The following is a 21,390-nucleotide window of genomic DNA, read 5'->3' on the forward strand; positions in this document are numbered from 1 at the left end:
GATGCTGCTCGCATTCAAAGGCTAAGGGGGAGGAATCCCGGGAAACTCCTCCTGCATTCAGCCCAATTTTTGGGCAAAATATGTTATCACCATTATCACCGCATGGTCGCTTCACCGCTCCTCAATGACAACATGCCTACTCATGGGGAATGGCCAATGACCAGGTGCCCTCACAAGACGAAGAATTTAATGCCTCAGCAAATTGATGACAGTCGAGAAAGAGTCCGGCTTGAAGACGGACAATGCCGATTCCCATACTTCTAGCTAACGTGAGGTGAATAGCACATACGCGCGTATCATTCGAAAGTCAATCCGCACATACTCACTAGGGCGGGATTGGCCAGTGATTATAACACTTCATCTTTTAAAAGCCATGAAGCTGCAGCATTTCATTTATTTTATTTTTTCCTTAACCCACTTTACAAAACTGAACTTACTGGTGGTACCAAACTCCCGCACCCGAGCTTATTCTTTTGAGGAAAGTAAGCGCGACTTCTGTTTCTAATTGCGCGCATGTTTGCTGTCAGTTGGACAATCTCCACTGCGTTTCGAAAATACAAGTGTAGGACAGCGGTAAAGACAGCAGAACCGAGATTGTATCTGCATTATACTGACCATTTTTCCACTTATTCTCAGTTTATCGAACAAACAACCCCACTTCTTGGTCAGGATCGAGTAAACCAGCAATCACAGTGTAGGAACAGTCGAGTCTTCCTTGCGCACTTTCTATACGGAGTATACATATTTAAAACAGCGCGCCGACGCAACGGTTGTGGCTGACCAAAAAAAAAATAATAATAATGACGAACAAGGCGGCACAGGAGCGTCGCTTTCGTTCGCGATAAATATAGTAGTGGCGATGCACTTTATTTCGGAAACCCTGGCCGCGCGCGAGAAACATGCACGCGTACGGACGCAGCGACCGATTTGCAGCCTCTTCCGCGTTCATTAAAAGTCGCTTCGCTTTTGGTGGCCGCGCAGCGACACCCTGGTTCGTCGTTTCGGGAAGTCGTCGGTCTTTTTTTCACTGGCTACCGCGCGGTTATAGAGAGAGAGAATGGTGAACGCGGCCTAAAGCCCTGGAGCCTACAAGGACGTTTAAGCCCACGCTTTGATGCAAGCGAGATTACCAGCGGCAGTTTACGTGTTAGACGACTTTACCGCATGCAGGTTCAACGAACGCCGCAACATCCGTTTAGGATTGAGATGTCGCAAGCCGAGCGTGTGGTTCTGGCGAACAATAAAAAAAAATGCTAGGTTATAATAGTGGAACACGCATGTATTAATCTTGACGCTTAGAAGCTACAACTCGAGGTCATGCGGCTAGGTCGTCGTGGAGGAATGCAGTCGCACGCATAAAAAGAGTTATGGGCCCGCAGTGTCGCTAACAATACTATATCGGGTGAGTGCCCGATACATGCAAAAATTACAACCATTAAAATGTTATGTGTGTATGCAATGCTAATTCTTGTGCCTAGTTGATGTACAGCTCGTTTTGTTGTGTCGCCGTTTTGTGATGCTGTCGGGTTAATTTATCTTGCCCCGAAACATTTACATAATTTGTCTAGTTGTCTCTGAAACATATAAGTGGGCAGACCAATAAACGGTGTGTTGGCCAACTGAAGGAGTTTGTCCTGCGGGTTCCGATTTGGGGGCGTAGGGGAAAGGGGAAGGTTGTTTGTAATGCTTCAAATGGGTGAAGAATTAGTTCTTTTTAGTGCGCAAGCACTACAGGATTACCATTCTGGATTGTGTCTCGGTGTTCGTTCTCAGCCAGCAGAGTATGCCTTGCTATGGAAACCAAAATAAGCCTTGCTAGTTTAATATGACTCTGCTTATATCGTCTTTACAAAGTATTTTCTTAGTGGTGCAAGTTTTGCGCGATTGAAAATTCGACATTAAAAGGGCCCTGTTACATTCGGGAAGGCGTCCCCGAACCTGGCTCCGTCGCCTCCGTCATGTAGTGATAGCGTGGTGGACGAGCGGTCGGCAAAAGTTGCTGCCTTGCTGATGACGATAAAAAGCCTAAGGCAAAATTTAACTGGTTTACTGCATGTCGAGAGATAGTCCGCGACGACACAGGAACATCACCCTTCCGGACGAGCTTTTAGCAAGACTCGAACAGAGCGACAGGGATCCGATGCTGTCAATCGAATGAATTATGCGCTCGGAAGAACCGCGTATTTATCCACCTAGGCGTTAACGGTCAAACAACTCGGGTAGTGCTTTTGTACGCGGCACGAAATAGTACAGGCACACAACACAAACACTCTTTCCCGAGTTGGTGAGAACCCGCAGTAGTGGCGCACGTTGAGCATGAGAGAAGGGGCAGAGATCTCGGCGAGTGGTGTCCGCCCACAGAAGTAAGTCTCAGCGTGAGCAGTTTGTTCTTGTGTTTTGTAGCTGCCGCGGCTTAAGGCGCCACCAGCGAGGCGCCCGTGCGGCATACACACTCCGGCATGTAGTAGCTTGTCCGAGGAAGGCAGGCTGTGCCGCAAAGCCCAGGAGCACTACACAAAACTTGCAGCACGCGCGAATAAGGTGTAACGGCGCGCTGAATCGTAGCAGCCCTAAGTAAGGTTGGTTTTTGTACGCTGGCTTTTCCTACATTAGGCGTTGCAGTGAATACTACTCATAAAGAAAAAAGAAGTTGACTGACTGTGGGTAATTAATCAATAGTTTAACAACATCGCGACTGCAAAATATTCAATTAGCAGCAGGTCAAAAGGCGGCCCAGCAGTGCTTAACTTGGTGCAAGAAAATGTGCTTTCGCATGATATTTGGTGTTTGGCGCAGACAAACCGTCAGTCATTTTTACAGCGGAGATGAATCAGGATAAATTTTTATATATATTCGCTTTTCGCTATTACGTAAACGGAATTCGCTTCTTCAGTTGTTAGCATGGTCAAGTAACTCCTGTAAGACTCAATGCGTGTTACTACAACATATTTATACATCGCAGGCCACAACGTATTAACTGGTCGCCTCCTGTTAGTCTAGGGTATACGCCTCGAGATTCGCGATCGCTGCGCCGCCTGCCGCCGCTTCTCCGCGGCGTTTGCGGGATTAGCGCTGCATAACTGATAAGTGGTTATGCAGTGTTTTGGTTCTCTTTCGCTTCTCTTTGCCTTTCCGCGCACTAAACAGCTTGTTATGTTGACGTCTGTAAGCAAACTGCACGTTTAAGGCACTTAAGAAAAAACAGCTGCGTCTTCGTAGAGCGCTCGAACGCCAACGAGAGGTACCCGGGAGGCGGTTCTGCGCGCTTCTTGGCCGCTCTTGCGGGCGTCGGCGACGGCAGCAGCATATCACCCCTGTCACCTTCGAACACGTCAGCACAAGTGAATTCTATTTATTGTCGCCTCGTTTAGACCTGATATTGGCACTATAAGAGGTTGGTGCGTTTTGCAGAACAGACAACAAATGCGGCTTTGCTTCGAATATGTACGGCGTTGAAAAATATGTTTCGGGGATGTGATAACCCAATAGCTCACAGCAACTTGTGCTTTTTATGGGAATATAAGCCACGCGAAAATGTTAAGTACACTCAAAGGCTGTGCGTTGTCAAATATGTGCCCAATTAAATTTTATAGCAAGCACCAAGGTATAAGTTAATGAAACCACGGGAAAATGAATGGTCTGCAAGTCAGGAATAAATAGAATAGTCGTACGGGAATGAAAAAAAACCCGGTGCAGCTTCTGAAATGCTAAAGACGTTCGTTTAAGCACGGTAGTATTCAGACCAACAAGATGCGAAATGCACTGATATTTCGCAAGACATTGGGGGGGGGGGGGGGGGGGTAGGGAGGAGGGGGACGCTCAACTATCGTTGTTCACAATCGCGGAGCGAAATCAACGAACGAACGTTTTATTAATCACACACACACACACACACACAAGCTGCGTGTTCACTTTTCGTTTGTTTTTCGCCTTCAAGGAACGGCTGATCACTCGGCGGACGCATTTTTTGAATACAGGGTAGGCAGTTCACAAGCTATACGAGGTGTCGTTGGAAGAGTTGATTGATTTATTGTAGTTTTTAACGCGCCGATGCAACGGAGGCGATGAGGTGCGCCGTAGTGCAGGGCTCCGGATTAATTTTGACCACCTGGAGATTCTTAACGTACGCCGAAATCTTGTACACACGGGCTCGTTGAAGAGTGTGGTATCGATAAGGCTCTCTGATTTCGGTTTATGCTAGATTCTGCAGTCTCCCCGTGTCATATAACGATGTTTCGAAGAAGTGTTTAGTCGCGGAAGCGGATTACTCTATAAGCCCGTCTCCGCGTTTCTCGTGGAGGATAAGTGTAACAGATTTATCTTTGCGAGCGCTCACCTCGGGACAAGAGGACCCAGCATTAAAATTTTCGTCGTGTGCTGACTCCAGAGTATAATTTTGCATTATCCATCGTACTTCTTTCGTAAAATGTTTGTGAAATTTATGTCGCATTGGCTTGTTCAGGGTAGTGATCAATATAAGCGTAACTTGCGTGCTGTCAGGTATGAGTGCTCCGCTAGATTATACAAGCGCACAAAGTCGATTTACATCACAGTCTTATGGCCGCAACATGGCCATCGGAGGAAACACGGCTTACGGAGACACTGCCACTAAATTTCAGGGCAGCGGAATTGCAATCAGCTGCATGCATATGCCGGCTTCGGGACGCCGGCCTGTGACACACACCTGGCGCTCATACAGACCGAATGTACCGCACTAAGATCGCGTCATGAATGTTTATACTCTCGTAAACGCACCACGCTTACAAACAGAGTGCCTGCTTCACATTATTCCGCATTTCGAACGCGTAAAAACGGTAAATCGCAGTCTTTAACGAGCCGCAAAAGCAACGGCGACAGGGGAGAGCGGGCCGGAGACTCCCGCGGCTGCTTCCGAAACGGGCCGGTAGGGGGATTTCAGTGGCGCCCCTACAGGCCGCGCTCGAGGCGTATACGACCTGGCTATGGTGCAGGGAATGCGTGCTCGACTCGCGTCGCGTAGGAACCAGGCTGGAATCCCAGTCTTCCTTAATTCTTTTTCCTTTTCTTTAAATCTGTTCGTGCTGTAGGCCATTCTTTGAACTACCTGTAAGGTCCACTTATGAGATTAGCGGCCAGGCGCCCGGGTTGCGCGTGAGAACCCGCCACTCTGTCTGGTGGGTGGCCCAACACTGTAGACTCTACGCTGCAGCCGTCGCCAATTCGTCACGGCGCGCACGGGAGACGGATTGTCTGGCCCACCTCATACCACAGGGATAATCCCCCATTGAAAAAGCAGACGGCGCCGCCGGATTCCTGGAACCGTCCGCGTGACGCGCGGAGGTGGTGGGATTCCCGGCGTCGAAGCGCGCGCTGCGCAAGACACCATTGTTAATGCGCCCCGGCCGGCACTGTGCACTGTCGCCGTCTTTCGCTCTCACCCCGCGGGGTCGCACGCACCTGATCGTCTGCGAGCGTGCCGTTGACCCAAAGATGGCGGCGCCTCATTGAATATTCCGTTTCGTGTTGAGTGGCAGCTGTCTACGTGAATTTGGGCACTCCTTACGCGTGTACGAAAGCTACAGGGGTGTTCCGGAGAGAGGGTGATCTTGAGGTTTTATAAGGCCGAACTTGGCTGTTGGAAATCGTTCTCGTCTGAGCGCCGAGCCGTTCCCGGCGGCGACAAGGAGTCTCGACCGTTAAAGCTAGGTTGGGATTTGTGAGCCCCCTAAGCAAGAGGTTAAGATCGCGTCGGAGGTTTAGGGTGCAGCGCCGTACCGGGCAACTAGACGGATCTTGCGGCGGGACAGAGTCTCGGCCGTCATTTCTCGAGCGGTTTGTGTACGCTCCGAGGATAGGAGAGTTAGACGAAGTTGAGAAGCTCAAGTGATTTGTGCGCACTTGGAGCTAGCGTCTAGCTGAAGTTTGAAGTTTTCCTTTTATTACTCATGTACCCAGTTTTCCTACTGTAAATAGCTGTATATAAACTTCGTTTCATTTAATCTACCACAACGCCTTGAGTTCGTCAATTCGACCGCCGTCTCCAAGAACTTCAACACCATCGCCCTGCCAGCCTCCTGCCAAATCAACCGGAGCCCGGGCGATTGGGTTCCTGATCGACGACGGACTTCGGGGAAACGAACCACAACCATCTTTGCTCTACCTTTCGGTCACGCCGACGCCGTACGCCGCATTTTCGCTTAATGGGGCAAATAAGACCTTCGCAATAAAATAAAACACAAGCAAACACTTCGTCGGCGCTGGTCCGCAGCGTGCACCAGAAAAAATAAAGCCCACAAAAACATCCGGTGGGCGTTCCATATAGGCCATGCATAAGAAAAAAAAAAAAAAACGAAAATCGCGTGCATTAGACATTTCGCCCGTGTACTCTCGATTTGCCTTCAGCTTCTGTGGAGGCATTGTCGGAGCATTCTGGACCGTAATTCTGCAACAAGTAGCTGCAGTAAGACTGGTGTCGAGGTTTTAGGCTATAGTCGACATTGGTAGAAGACTCGTCGATGAACCTATCCAAAAGAAACGCTCTCGCGCCACCACCTCGTAAGAATATGTTTAGGAATCCTCGGTAACTTTTTTATTCACTGAACTGCTAATCTCTTTAGCCACTAACATTTTGTCTAAAATGTGCCCACGGTCTATGTTGACAAATCCGAACCTTGACACCGATGCTGGTTAAATAGTTTTTGATGCAAGGTTTTTTTTTTTTTACAGCAGCGCTGTCCTGGTGACCTTAAAGTAGCTTAATAAAGCGACGCCAAAAGTACTGACACCCGTGAGTGACGCTGAAATACTGACATACGAAAAAAGGTGCGTCCACGCACTCCGTACAGATCGTTAGGGGTAACTTGCAGCCGGCATATAACGTATAACGCGTGGCCTACCCATTTCAAACTAACGTGCGGCCGAAAGTTGCTCTTGTCACGTTGGCGCTGCAGTAACTTGCTGCGAGAGAGACACTTTTCCTCTCCCTCTGGTGCGCCGTCCCCAACTACTGGTGTCGCTAAACGTGATAGTGTGGCTACGTCATCTAAAATTCTGCAGAAATTCAGAGAATTATCTACTAATGCGTAGCATTCTTATGTCGCCTATCTTGAGTGTGAGTTTTCTCCATCCAACTGCTTTGTTTTTTTTTTCTAAATCCTGTCCCACCAATTATCTTCAATTATCTTCAATTACATTATTATAACGATTGCAGGTGAAACTTTTGCGAAATCTTCATTATTATGGAAATGGCATGCGGTACACGTTTTGACATTTTCCGTAATTATTTTATATATTTATTATTTCCTTAGTTTTTCAAAATTGCGTTCCACCAATTACGTCCATTTATTCTATTACAATGACTACAGGTGGAACTGCCGCTAAATCTGCATTATTGTGGAAATGCCACGCGGTATACGTTTTGCCATTTTCTGTAATTATTTTATATTTACGGGAAACGGCCTGACGTTAGGTACGCGGACGCATCACTATACCCGAGTAGATCAGCCCACGCCATCAGCATAGTCAATAACCAGGGACTGGAGCTAGCTTCAGCTTCTATACCTACCAAGGACATCGACACCGCCGAAGAAGCAGCCATTGCCCTTGCAGCTATCACTGGCAAAGAACATGTCATCATCCTATCAGACTCCCAGACGGCGTGTCGAAACTTTCAAATTGGACGCATTTCATCAACAGCAGCAAACATTTTATCGGCCCACCCTGATTTACCCGAAATTTTCATCATATGGACACCGGCTCATTCATCACTGGAAGGGAATGAGGCGGCTCACGCCGCAGCCCGAGCCCACACTCACCGGGCGTCTCCTTCTGGGATGTCAGCCAGTCCTTCCATTAGCCCAACTAGAGAAATAATCCCCAGAAGGTACAGTGACATCCTGGCCCACTACCGCTTGGGACGAAGAACCTTTCCGCCTCCACATCTCAACATGTCTCGCGAAGACACGGTCATCTACAGACAGCTACAGACTAACACATTTCCACATGGTACATTACTACACTCAATGCATCCGACACTGCACACATACACTTGTAAATTCTGCGTGGAGCCATGCACTCTCTACCACATGGTATGGGAGTGCCGCCACACACCATCCCTTGCCCCATACCCAAATCCCTCACTTGAGCAGTGGGAGGGTCGGTTGACCAGCTCCAACCCGGATCACCAACAACATCTGGTAGACCGGGCGAGACAGGCCGCCAAGACCCTGGGCTTCCTAGACTAAGGAGGTCCCCCACCTGGCGGTCAACCCAACAACATTGACTGCTCAATTAAATGTTTATTCCTCCTCCTTCCTTTTCTTAATTGTTCAAAATTATGTTCGACCAGTTATCTCCATTTACGTTATTAGACGACTACAGGCGGAACTTTAGCGAAATCTGCATTTTTGTGGATATGCAGAGCGTTAATTATGGACGGAAAGTTGGGCTAGTTGGTTAGACGATACTGGGCACATTTTACTAGCGCAAAAGACGGGCCACAAGAGTCAGAAAATCACGGTTCTGGCTGTGGGGGGTACCCGGCAAAGAATGCTACGCATTAAAAACCCAGGAAATCTCTCTCCCCTCGCTTCTATTTTCCTTTGAAATCATGTTTCTTTCGCGCATGCGCACAGGGTTGCGCCGACGGAGTTGTCTGCGTACACGGACCATACACAGCTTTGTTATAAAGAACCTCCGGGGATATTGCGAAGGTATAAACTTCCTCCCAACACAAAAGCGCCATACACAAGAACGACTTCCAGAAGCAGACCAGAGAAAACTCTCGAGCAACCTTTGTGGAAATGGACAAATGACAAACACTAAACCGGATAAAACGGACGTCCCTTCCGCGATTTTATCAAGTACGAGCAGCTCGGACGAAGTCTACGCGCTTAAATATAGGAAACGCGCGGCGCCCCCACGGTCCCAGGATGCCCTGAGGCATGCAGAAGGAGCGTGCGGCGCCGCTCACCGCCTCCTTGGGCGCGTAGTCGTGATGCACTTGACCGCCAATGAAGTCGCCGCCGCTTACACCTCCGCTACACTAGCGGCCTCGAACTTTCGCCTCTCGTGAGCAGGCGTGCATATTATGAACAGCGTGCATGCTCAATTCGCACATGGGGTGTTACGTGATCACGCCGTTGCTTCATGAACGTTTAAGGGAACGGCAACGCAAAACAAAAAGTAAGCTGCGCGGCGTGCGTTAATGCGCCAATTTAACCGAAGTTCCTATAGGTGTGGGCGAGAAGAAAGGCGAAAATGGTGGCGTTGACTGCTGAAGCCCGATATGTTTCATCGGCGTCGATTTTTTGGTGTAGAGTTTCATATGCATGGTTCAACATTTTTATGCGTGCACAATGACGAAACCTGTCGGTCCGTCTGTAATACGTGATGCGTCACATTTTCGCCGAATCCTGGTATGCTGTTCCTCTCGGTGTTCGAAGCGCTCACAACACAAGGACAAAGAAAGTAAGAGGGAGATGACAGAACGCTGTATCTTCTCTCTCTATTTCTTCGTCGCTTTGAAGAACACGATGAACAGCTGTCGACTAGCGGAATTGTCCGTTCTCGTCCAGAAATACTGTAATAAAATGCGCCACGCCATTCGTAATAGGATATAATACTCCTTATTATATCTTACAAGCAATGTATATTTGGTTTATAAATGCGAAATCCGACTTTAAAAGAATCTGTATATATATATATATATATATATATATATATATATATATATATATATATATATATATATATATATCTATATAAGTGGTCTTCAAAACGCAGCTTGAATTTCTTTTCTCTTCGTTTTTTTTTTCTTTTTGCTGGGCCGCGCCCTGGAGGCAGCCCGGGCAAGAGGCCTCCTGGACTCTGGAGGCTAACCACACCCTCTACCCGTTCCCTTTAAGCACAATAAACGTTCTACAATCCATTAACATAAGATTGCCAACCTGGGCGATGAATTTATTTTCCGCCTGAAGTAAGTTTCAAATGCGTGGAACAGTGTTGACATGTCGGCACCACGTCCCCGATGCAGGCAGTCGAAAAATAAGTTCGAACGTCTTGTTGGTCGACCTCGTTGTGACAGGCGTATCTTTTTCTTTTTCAACTGCGTGCCATCCATAATCTCAAAATGAGTGCCATCCACCGTCGAGTGTTTTCAGGGACCGGCTGAAAACACTCGACAGTGGATGGCACTCATGTCTTGTCACATGTCGAAGGTGCACAAGAAGAGGTTCTTGCGCGAGGTAGACTTGAATTGGGCAGACTCGCGCTTCTGCGATCGTTCCACGTGTTGATGTGCATCCAGGCAACCCCAAACAGATTCGTAGGGCTTGTGCCTGTGCACTTTGAAGCACGCGTAATGACGATCGCCGAAGGTTACACAATATAGGGGCACTGGATAATAAAAAAACACCATGAAAAAGGCACCGGTGAGATTCGAACTCACGATCTCCTGTTTACTAGACAGGCGCTTTAACCAACTAAGCCACGGCGCCGACGGGACCGCACCGCCTTAAGATTGCAGAATATCGCGAGAAAAACTGGGTGGTAGCCAGACCTAGTTTCTTTTCTTTTTTTGTCATAAAGAAAAATAACACTCCCGTAGTGGTGGCGGTATCCAGAAGCAACAGATGAACGAATTGTATTTTTGAAGGTTATCCAGTTTCGGAATCCCATTTCACTTATTCAATTGCGTTTGGCTCACGTAAGTAAGGACAAGAGGAATAAGAGGAAGAATAGGAAGAGAAGGATAATGAGGAGGTGAAGATTTCATTAAGGCGATCCTTAGGTGCTGAATAAAAAAAGCATATTACAGCCGACAAAACTACAAGACAAAAAAAAGGCACCGGTGAGATTCGAACTCACGATCTCCTGTTTACTAGACAGGCGCTTTAACCAACTAAGCCACGGCGCCGACGTACCCTGCAAAAGTGGAGACCAGAATTGAGGCGCTGACTCCAAACCAGTTCTGAATGTAAAACAGCTCTTTCATACGGTACTCTTTTGCAAGATACTCCGTGGAATGCTGATTAGTTCGGTGCCACGACCTGCCGGTTTTACTGCCTATAGTGCATATGCACTAAGCCGGAACACAATGCCCGCTTCGGAAGTGCTCTTTCTGACGTTTATTGTAGCCTTCCGGGCATTCAGTCATTTTCCAGTTCGTTCCAACTTGTATACATTCCTACATTTACTCCACGTTGTACAAAGGCCCCAGGCCCATGTAAGTAGCATTATTACATAAAATAATCGAAGTTATCAGGTTGTCCCGTCAAGCGTAAAACGCACAAAAGAATTCTCCGATAACACATAGACAAAATAACCAGTTTTCAATAGTTGTAATGCAAAAAAAAAATATTCTGGGTGCTTCCAATTGGGAACAGTCGGATAACGCGTAAGCACACACCTCTTCGCTATACAATAAGGTCTCTTAAATTCCGGTTCACTAATAACAGAAATGCATTACTTGGAAAACAGTTTTTAGGGGCAATACAAGATATTCGATATCGAAGTATTATCGCCCAAACACCGTCTATATATATATATATATATATATATATATATATATATATATATATATATATATATATATACAGGGTGTTTCAGTTTACACTTTCAAAATTTCCTGAAGGTAGGCTTTTCAAGAAAGATAGGTTTCTCTTAAGGAACCAGCTATCAGGTTCGGCGGACGTCAGCAGTTATGAGAAACATGCGAATTACATAGTTAATTAACTAAAACTCTCTAATTAACTTTTTAATTAGCGAATTTTGGCGGTTATTGCCAATGGCGAGTTTGTAGCCATGGAGACGACGATAACAGACCAGTTTTTGATTGATTGTGGGGTTTAACGCGCCGACGCAACGCAGGCGATGAGGCGCGCCGTAGTGGAGGGCTCCGGATTAATTTTGACCACCTGGGGATCTTTATCGTGCGCCGAAATCTCGTACACACGGGCGTTTTTGCTTTTCGCCTCCATCAGAAAAGCGGCCGCCGCGGCCGGGAATCGAACCCGCGACCTCGTGCTCAGCAGCGCAACGCCGTAGCCACTGAGCCACCGCGGCGGGTCAACAGACCAGTTTTTAAAGCAAAGAAAAATGCACTATGTAGAGCCCTGCAGCACGCAAAAATCAAGTTTTTTTCCCCAATGAAACCGAAACGCAGCGCACATGGTGCGCCAGAAGTCTAGTGCAAACGCAACATCCGCTGATGACGTGTTGCAGTGACTGTGTCGCCCAATTCAAAAAGGCTCTGGTGATTCCCCACGCTAGGGAATCAGCTGATATCAATCAACTCCATCGCCTCTTGTATTTTTTCAATGATCAATGCTCACCTTATACCACGGCTAACGTTATCTTTTGTTTCGTTGGTAGGCGCAAGAAAGAGGCTAGCCATTGCCCACAACACGGTCGCCCGTTACGGGAGTCCTAGTGGGCGTTGGCGACAGTTTTGCTTTTCTGTTTTTATTGTCTCAACCACATCTGACGCGGCTACCAGACGTGCAAGATGTGAAACGTCACCATCCGTTCCTTTTTTTTTCGTTAGGTTTATTTGCTGTTCGTTTATAATCGCTGCGTGTTAGAAAGCGCATCAGGCAAAGGAAAGGTTTGTTTGCTGGGCGAGGAGGGCTTTCGCGGCTGTGGCTGCTTGCTGAGGCTTCCTAGCTAGGGAAAATTGCACTTACACTTCGAATTGGCCGCCACATTCATTGAAACACGTCACCAGCCGACGTTGCGTTCGCTCAAGACTTCCAGCGCTCCTTCAGCGCCGAGTTTCGTTTTTGAGCGGAAAACAACGGCAGGTTTCCTCACGCTACAGGGCTTTAAACACCGACTTTTTTGTTGTTTTAAAAACTGATATGAAATCGCCTTGTCTGGGGCTACAAAATCACCATTGACAACAACCACCAAACTCCGCTAATTAAGAAGTTCATTAGTAGAGTTTAATTACCCGCCTAACTAATGTGCACACCCTTGATACTATCTGGCGTCCGCCGCAGCTAGCAATCTCCTTCTGAAGAAGGTTTCTTTTTTTCTCGAAGAGCCTATTTTTAAGAATTTTTGAAAGTGTTCGCTGAAACACCCTGTATATATATGAACTAGAGTTTAAGAGACCTTATTGTATCGTGAAGAGGTGTGTGCTTGCGTGTTATCCCAGCTCCCAGAATATATATTTTTTTGCCTTACAACTATTGAAAACTGGTTATTTTGTCTATGTGTTATTGGATAATTCTTTTGTGCGCTTTACTCTTTACGCGACAACCTGACAACTTCGAATATTTTATGTAATAATGCTATTTACACGGGCCTGGGGCCTTTGTACAACGTGGAGTAAATGTAGCAATGTATACAAGTTGGAACGAACTGGACAAGGACTGAATGCCCGGAAGGCTACAACAAACGTCAGAAAAAGCACTTCCGAAGCGGGCACCGTGTTCCGTCTTAGTGCATATGCTATATAGGCGGTAAAACCGGCAGGTTGTGGCATCAAACGAATCAGTATTCCGCGGAGTATCTGGCAAAGGAGTGCGGTATAAAAGAATACGGTTTTACATTCAAAACCGGTCAGAAGCCAGCGCCTTAATTCGGGTCTCCACTTCTGTAGAATTCGTCGGCGCCGTGGCTTAGTTGGTTAAAGCGCCTGTCTAGTAAACAGGAGATCGTGAGTTCGAATCTCACCGGTGCCTTTTTTTTTCTTCGCTTGGCAACACTGGAAACGGCCACGGACATGGCGCGGCTTGTGCCACTGCGTCCGAACGCCGAAGAAAAAAACAAAAACCGGCGTAATTGTAATAGCCTTTTTTTAATTCGTCACCTTAGGTTTGGCTTAACAAAATATTCACCTCCTCCTCCTTCTCTTCCTCTGCCTCTTCCTCCTATTTTTCCTGTTGTCCTTACGTGAGCTAAACGCAATTGAATAAGTGAAATTGCGATTCCGAAACTGGATAACCCTCAAAAATACAATTCGTTCGTCTGTTGCTTCCGAATACCGCCACCACTCCGGGAGTGTTATTTTTCTTTATGACAAAAAAAGGAAACTAGGTCTGGCTACCATCCAGTTTTTCTCGCGATATTCTGCAATCTTAAAGCGGTGCGGCGCCGTCGGCGCCGTGGCTTATTTGTTTAAAGCGCCTGTCTAGTAAACAGGAGATCGTGAGTTCGAATCTCACCGGTGCCTCTTTCGTTGTGTTTTTTTATTATCCCTTTCAGCTTATGGATGGCACACAGTTGAAAAAAGAGAAAAAGATACGCCTGTCACAACGAAGTCGACCAACAAGACGTTCGAACGTATTTTTCGATTGCCTGCACCGGTGACATGTCCACATTGTTTCACGCATTTGAAACTTATTTGAGTCGGCAAATAAGTTCATCGCCCAGGGTAGCAATATTATGTTAGGCAAGAAAAACAATTCACGCTGCGTTTTAAAGACTACGTTCAGTTAGCTAAAGCCCCTGACGGCCGACTGCATTATTATCCCATTGGGGCTCTAAACTGCGGGGCGCGAGTCTTATGCAAACCCCTTCGTTATCGAGTGGGATCCGCACTCATCTTGTGGCGTACGGAGAATTCGCTGACGGAAAGCTTCGACAACAGCCATTTGGAAAGGAATAGTGTCGTTGAAACGCATAGTTTCCAAAACGTGCTGCTTGCCGTGAGAAACATTCGTAAGCATGAGGAGTTTAATTGTTGAGAACTTCTTGCTGGGCTAGTTGGTGAACAGTTGCCGTGATTTGAAGCGCAAAAAAAGCACGGACGAAGAGTTAACAGAGTATACGAGTAGTGCATGTCTCGTCTGCTCTGTTTCTTCTCCGTGTTTTTTTGTTGCGCTTCAAATCATGGCAAGAGTTTAATGGGGCCTACTGTGTTGCAAATGCTTTAGTTCTCAGCTTGAAGACGTTGATAGGTTTTGTGCCGGGCACGGAAGTGCGCTTGATATGTCCAAGGAGTGCCGCGGATAAAAGCTACCACTAGTAATCCCACGCGGAAGAACCTGATCTAGAATTGGTTAAATTATCCATTCATCATGGTTTCGTCCCATTTATGTGAATGAGCCAATATATACTCCTCATCACTGCAACAAATATCCGAGCTTTCCTGTTAGAACGTTTTTTAATGCGTTGCGCTATTTGTTATGAATTTATGGTTCTGGGTGATTCAAATTTTTATGTGTGGTTTTTGGAGAAATTACTACCACAATTTGCATACTTTCAATAACGGTGAGCGTGATGATATAGTATGTATCAGCAAACGTTTGTCACATTGCTAGCACTGGTAGCAGTGTTCACACCAGTCAACAGTGCTTAGCCCACAGGTTGCCTTGCAGATCCGAGGCAATAAACAAGTACATAAAAATTACACCGCTCTTTTAACTGAAAATTCGTGTCGCATTGGTTTTTATGGAAAAGAAATAGAAACCTGGATTGAAAAAAATTAAACCATTCCACTCAATGTGACAGCTGTCGGAAGTGCAGAGCAGTGATTCGCCACAATGGGCTGTACCGCCGTTATCCGCTTACGGCTACCACCCCATGCAATTCAATTTCCCGCCTTCGCAGTGCTCGCGCGCCCCCTACCTGAAACGGCGCCAGCGGGAGTTCTGTTCTCTTTGTGCTTTTCTCACCGCACGTGCCGGCGGAAAACCAACCAACGGGCGTCCTTAACTAAAGGAACGCGGGCACTGCCGGTTAATTATGTATATTTTTCCTCAAATGTACCTATATAGTTTTCTTTGCGCTAAACAACGGGAAGATGTATGACAAGCGCCAGCGTTTCACGAGTTTCGAACGCTTATGACTATATAAGCCGCTTGGCTTTCGAAGCCTCCGGGGTACGCCGCGAACAACAGCGTTACCTCGGGACTCCGCCTTGGTGCTCTATATATACTTGGGTCGAGCGAGCAAGCTAGGACGACAAGGCGAGCGCCTAAAGTGCTCTGCACTTAAAACGACGCTAGAAAGGCGACATTGAAGCAGATCAAAAACGAGAAACAAAGACTCTACCCTGCCCTGTCTCGAGTGACGTGAAGCAGAACAAAGAAACGACATACATAAAAGGGTGCTTAGTATATTCCTGTTTTTATGATTTATCCCACACCGGGAGAGCAGCGGCCGGGTGACAAACCCGTCACTTCAGGCTCAATACCACGCAGCCTTAGCCATTGAGCTACCGTGGAAGACACGGCGCAAGCGTGAAACTTGATTGATTGTAGGGTTTTAACGCGCCGACACTTCACAGGCGATGAGGCGCGTCGTAGTGGAGGGCTCCGGGTTAATTTTGACCACCAGGGCATCTTTAACGTGCGCCGAAATCTCGAATGCACGGGCGTTTTTGCTTTTCGCCTCCATCAGAAAAGCGGCCGCCACGGTCGGGAATCGAACCAGCGTGCAAGCGTAAAGCTAAGAAAGTTTTAATAATACACAGGAATACGGGCAAGGTCACTTGCAGCAGTGTCGTATACTCTTTAGTGGCTGCCTCTGATTCGGTCCCGATCGCCACTACGGGGGGGGGGAGGCGTTCCACCGTCGGTATAGGCCGCTGGGAGCGCAGCGCTTTTCCTAGTAAATCAGCCTGTAGCGCACGCACGCTGGGGCATCGATGAAGCAGTGGCCCTTTCTCAGCCAGTTATCACCCACTTCCTCCAGCGTGCTGTGCCAACGGTCTAAGGGGCTGTCACTGTAACAAGGCGTAAGGAAAGACAGCCGAAATGAATGCATCGGTTCCTCCTTGCTTTTTTTTTTTATTATCTGCAACTTGGTTAGTCGGCTATAATATCATCGAATATATCGTCGTGTCATCTGCCCCACTTAAAGTGTTCATTCGTCTCGGCTTTTGTTATCATGACGTTACCCTATATGCCTTCTCTGTGTATGCGCCCGTGGATTGACTCGAGAGGGTCATGACTATTGGTATGTCGGGGAGGGGTGCGGATACTTACGCAAATCGAATGTTACGAACAGAGACCGTTATAAATGAGCATGGCACCTTTAACAATAGAAATGACGAAACGAACCATTTGAAAAATGGCGCTGTTGTTCGCGAGGTGAATGTCAGCTCAACGTGTGTATATCGGTATGCAAAGAGGCCCACACCACTCGACGTCTCGTCTGCGCCCTCAATTCCTTGTGCGTCAGTGTAGTTATTTCTTTAGTCATCGATTGCAATACGTCACACCAAACAGACCTCACTTGATATCAGTGTAACAAGAACACGTTGCAGGATCCGTCTACAATGTTTTCTTCACAGTTCGCACCGGCACTCCACTCGCATTGCACCAACATGACACCGCTTTTGCAGTTTTTTTTCCCCTTGACGGTGAACGTTTGCAAATTTTCCGCTCTATTGATTTGATTGATTGTGGGGTTTAACGCGCCGACGCAACGCAGGCGATGAGGCGCGCCGTAGTGGAGGGCTCCGGATTAATTTTGACCACCTGGGGATCTTTGTCGTGCGCCGAAATCTCGTACACACGGGCGTTTTTGCTTTTCGCCTCCATCAGAAAAGCGACCGCCGCGGCCGGGAATCGAACCCGCGACCTCGTGCTCAGCAGCGCAACGCCTTAGCCACTGAGCCACCGCGGCGGGTTTCCGCTCCATTCCACCTCACTGCCGTTTGAAATGATGCCCGGGTAGCTCAAGTGTAGAAAGTATGCTAGTCCACGCTCGGGAGGTTAGTTACGTTTTGACCAATGTCCCGTATGTTGCTCAAGCAGTCAGGGCACCCAGAAGGCAAAAGGGGAAGTGAAAAAAAAAAAACAGAAAGAAACCACAGAAAGAACAAAGCTGAACAGCATAACTGTACTAATCTCAAGCGCGTACGACAATGGCAAGGCACGGGACCCATCCGAGGTAGATTTCAATCTCTAAGATGTAAGTTTGAAGCTCGTAGAATTATGACAAAAAAGGAAACAGAGGGATGGAAATACGAGGAAAAAAAGGGAGAACAACACATAAAGAAGGAGTAGGAGAGGGGGAGGGCACAGGAAATGGAGGAGAAGAAGATTAGGGACAAGAAAAAGACAACGAAAAAAGAAAGAAAACGAAGATGACAAACGAAGATTAAAAAGGCAGAAATAGAAGAATGTTGAAAAGAAATGATAAAAAAAGACAATCAAAACTTCTTTGCCAGCTAGTCCCGATGATAACAACGTAGATATCGTCCTTCGGCAATCGGGCGGGATTTTTCATGTTACTAGCCCGTCCGTAAACTTTTTGTGTTATTAGCGCGTAATTCATAACTCCTGATTGATTGATTGATTGATTGATTGATTGATTGATTGATTGATTGATTGATTGATTGATTGATTGATTGATTGATTGATTGATTGATTGATTGATTGATTGATTTTAATGCGCCGATGCTACACAGGCGATGAGGCGCGCAGTAGTGGGGGGCTCTAGATTAATTTTGACCACCTGGGTATGTTTAACGTGCCCCGAAATCTCGAACACACTGGCGTTTTCGCTTTTCGCCTCCAGCAGAAAAGGGGCCGCCGCGGCCGGGGATCGAATCCGCGTCCTCGGGCTCAGCCAGCCGAATTCCTAACTCCTAACCTCTAGGACGTGCCCAGCGACGTCTAACTCAACAGTGGAGTTGACTTGACTCGCAGTTTTAATGAACCGTGAAACAGTGCTCGTTTCATATTTCCTTTTGTTTCGAGCGGGAACAAGGCGCATTTGATCATTTATTATTTAAGTCAGGGGGGGGGGGGGGGGCAGTACGTACTCGGTTAGTTATCTAATGTTAGTTATCTACTGCTTCCCGCACGCAAATCCAGCTCGTTCGGCGCGCACGCGTTCAACGCTGCCCCACGCTGTAAAAACAAACAAACGAATCCAGAGTGTACCCGACGTTTCGACTTCATGCGTCGGGCGTTCGTTCCTCTTTCCTTCAGGAGCTCAGTTGGGGGCGGGCCAATCTTCCTGCTCACTCGGGCACTCGGTCCATTCGCCTCGGGCGCTTTATTGTTACTTCTTCTCCTATGTAGAACGAAGACACGAAAACAGAAAGAGAGGGGAGCCCCGAGAGAAACAAGAGTGCCAACAACTGCGCGCCGACTAACGGTCTTCCCCGAGCACCGCGGGGGTCCCAGATATGAAGAGCAATGGTTTTTAGGAAGCCTCCACACGCCAAAACGGTCTGACCCTTTTCTCTTCACAAACAAGGCGGCAGCTAGAGCGCGGCGCGCTAATGAGACTGCCGTTGAGAACGGCCGCGGCCAGCAAACTAAGAAGGAACGAACCATTTCGGCCGAATAGTCGTCGCTGCCTTCGGGCACGCCGGCGCGGATAGACGAGAAAGAGAAAAAAAAAAGTCGGGAGAATGCGAAATGGTGCGGTTGAGACGGTCGCGCCGGAGTAGGGTGGGAATCGTGTTCGATCATCGCTATTAAGGCGGTCGTACTCCGGTGGTAGCGTGTACTTAACGCGGCAGGTGTCGAGGCCAATGATTTTACGCTTCTAATACCTGCGCGTATGTATATTCCCGAAAGCGCTTGCCCGGCAACGTTTACTTCCTTCCCCGACTTCCTCTTTTGTTTTTCTGAGTTCCTGTACTTTTATCGGCTTCTTCCTCAGTTAAAGTACAGGCTAACGGTTCCTCGGTCGAGAATTTGTGCCTGTAGGGCGGACAGGAAGGAAGCTTCCGAGGTTTAACTGATTGCTGATAATACGTACTTTTATTGCTTTCGCATAGTTACAAACGCTTTACGTCGATGGTAACAAAAGCCGATCACCGGCAATTAAAAGCAATTTAGGGTATAACGCTTTTATGGGGAATTAAGAAAAACGTAGAATATGAGGCCAACTGATAAGAGCGAGATGGAGGAATCCAACCTTGTTTTAGCGACTCAAGTCCGAGCCGCGACGTTAGTGGGTGTCTTCAAAAAGAAGAAAGAAAACATAATGAGGAGGGGGGGGGGGGGCAGCAGCCAACAGGGACCCAAGGGCGGCCCACAGATTCTCGAGGGAAGCAGCCCAGCTTTACCAAGAATCAGGAAAATCAGGGGGGCCGGTTCCGGGGGGGGGGGGGGGGGGGGGAGATGGGGTGAAAAATTGCGGTGGATGAGGTGTGGTTCACATCCAAACATATACACATTTTGCGACCTTTCATATAACAGCTGTTACTGTAGGGATTAAATAGAGAAATTCATGGGTAAACTGTGGACTCGCGCAGCGCAGGACAGGAGAGGTTGAAGGTCAATAGGAGAGGCCTCCGTCCTTGAGTGAACCTGAGAAGGCTGATGATGATGATTATTATTATTACGATGATGATGGGGGTGACTGTCGACTGCACTTCGTCATCTTACCCAACATTATCGGCATCAGTTGGACCTTTTGGCACAATGTAAGCAGTAACTTAATTGCAAACAGCAATCTCATTGGCAGTTAGTGATTTATTCGAACTCCAAAGCCGCTCTGTAAACACGCTTCAGTTCTGCTTTCATACGCCACACAGGCATGACGATACTAAGACAAGAGGAGTATGATGATTGTGTTGCTCGTTCCACCAAAGAAGAGTGTGCCCTTATGAGGGGAAAGTTACCATGATCGCACTCCTCGGGAGGAGTTGGGGCTGGTCATTGTACTTCACTGTCCAGTCATCCGTCACCACATCCTATAGGGAACTGGATCATCTCGCTCTTTACCAAATCCAGCCGTGGGCTTTTTAATCTGATCCTTCTGCACCCTGCACTAGTGAGGATTAGGTTATGATGTGCTTCATTACAGGCATAATATTCTATGGTCAAATTCCGCAGGTATTTCAGAGCGTGGTTTTTTGCGCCGCGGGAGAAAAAAATGTCTGTTTCCGTGTTTATTTGGAGCGTATCCTTATGATTTGGATTAAGTTGCCCGCGAAGGAACGCTTTGTTTTGACACAGACCGATGGGTCGGATTTGACCGAGACTCCAACATAGTGCCATCGTTGCTGCCGGCACTGGCCAGTATAATCGCCGTTTATTAAAGGCAAATAAAGCCCTTTATTAAATACGAATTACCATTTCGAGAATGGGCAGTGACAATTACACTACTGTGTACCCAAACGCAAACAGACACTGGGTTTCAATTTAATTTTGCAATTGGATTGGCCAGGTGTGTTTCAGGCACCCGTTGGCTTTCGTGATTTGATTTCAACCTATTGCACTGCCCCACTGTATTACCAAGCTATTGCTCTTTTTAGTTAGGTTTGCCTCGGGGCCCCGTGAACGCATTGCCAAGGCCACTTGATTTAATTGTGTTGTCGTGGTATTCCAGTGGTTACATATCTTGAGGTATATGCTCGTTAATTCGAACTTGAATAATTCGATTTTGTGGGTAATTTGAACTGTACAATTTGGTCCGGCAAAGCTTGCATAGAAGTTTATGTATAAGGAAGCCTGTTAATTTGAACCCGTGCACACGTTCCGGCAATGATAA

At 47.3% G+C, this 21,390-nt stretch overlaps 4 non-coding genes across 4 annotated transcripts; 2 read left to right on the forward strand and 2 right to left on the reverse strand.

The window, feature by feature from the left end:
- Positions 1-10,401: 10,401 nt before the first annotated feature.
- On the reverse strand, positions 10,402-10,475 carry Trnat-agu (transfer RNA threonine (anticodon AGU)). The gene has a single exon. It is a non-coding gene; the product is annotated as a tRNA-Thr (tRNA).
- Positions 10,476-10,820: 345 nt separating this feature from the next.
- Positions 10,821-10,894, reverse strand: Trnat-agu (transfer RNA threonine (anticodon AGU)). The gene has a single exon. It is a non-coding gene; the product is annotated as a tRNA-Thr (tRNA).
- A 2,696-nt stretch (positions 10,895-13,590) lies between these two features.
- On the forward strand, positions 13,591-13,664 carry Trnat-agu (transfer RNA threonine (anticodon AGU)). Its single transcript has one exon. It is a non-coding gene; the product is annotated as a tRNA-Thr (tRNA).
- A 417-nt stretch (positions 13,665-14,081) lies between these two features.
- Positions 14,082-14,155, forward strand: Trnat-agu (transfer RNA threonine (anticodon AGU)). The gene has a single exon. It is a non-coding gene; the product is annotated as a tRNA-Thr (tRNA).
- The last annotated feature ends 7,235 nt before the right edge of the window (positions 14,156-21,390 follow it).

The sequence above is a fragment of the Haemaphysalis longicornis genome, unplaced genomic scaffold (assembly GCF_048455015.1).
Source record: "Haemaphysalis longicornis isolate Haplotype H1 unplaced genomic scaffold, Haemaphysalis longicornis Haplotype H1 scaffold_7, whole genome shotgun sequence".
In the NCBI taxonomy this organism is placed as follows: Eukaryota; Metazoa; Arthropoda; class Arachnida; order Ixodida; family Ixodidae; genus Haemaphysalis; species Haemaphysalis longicornis.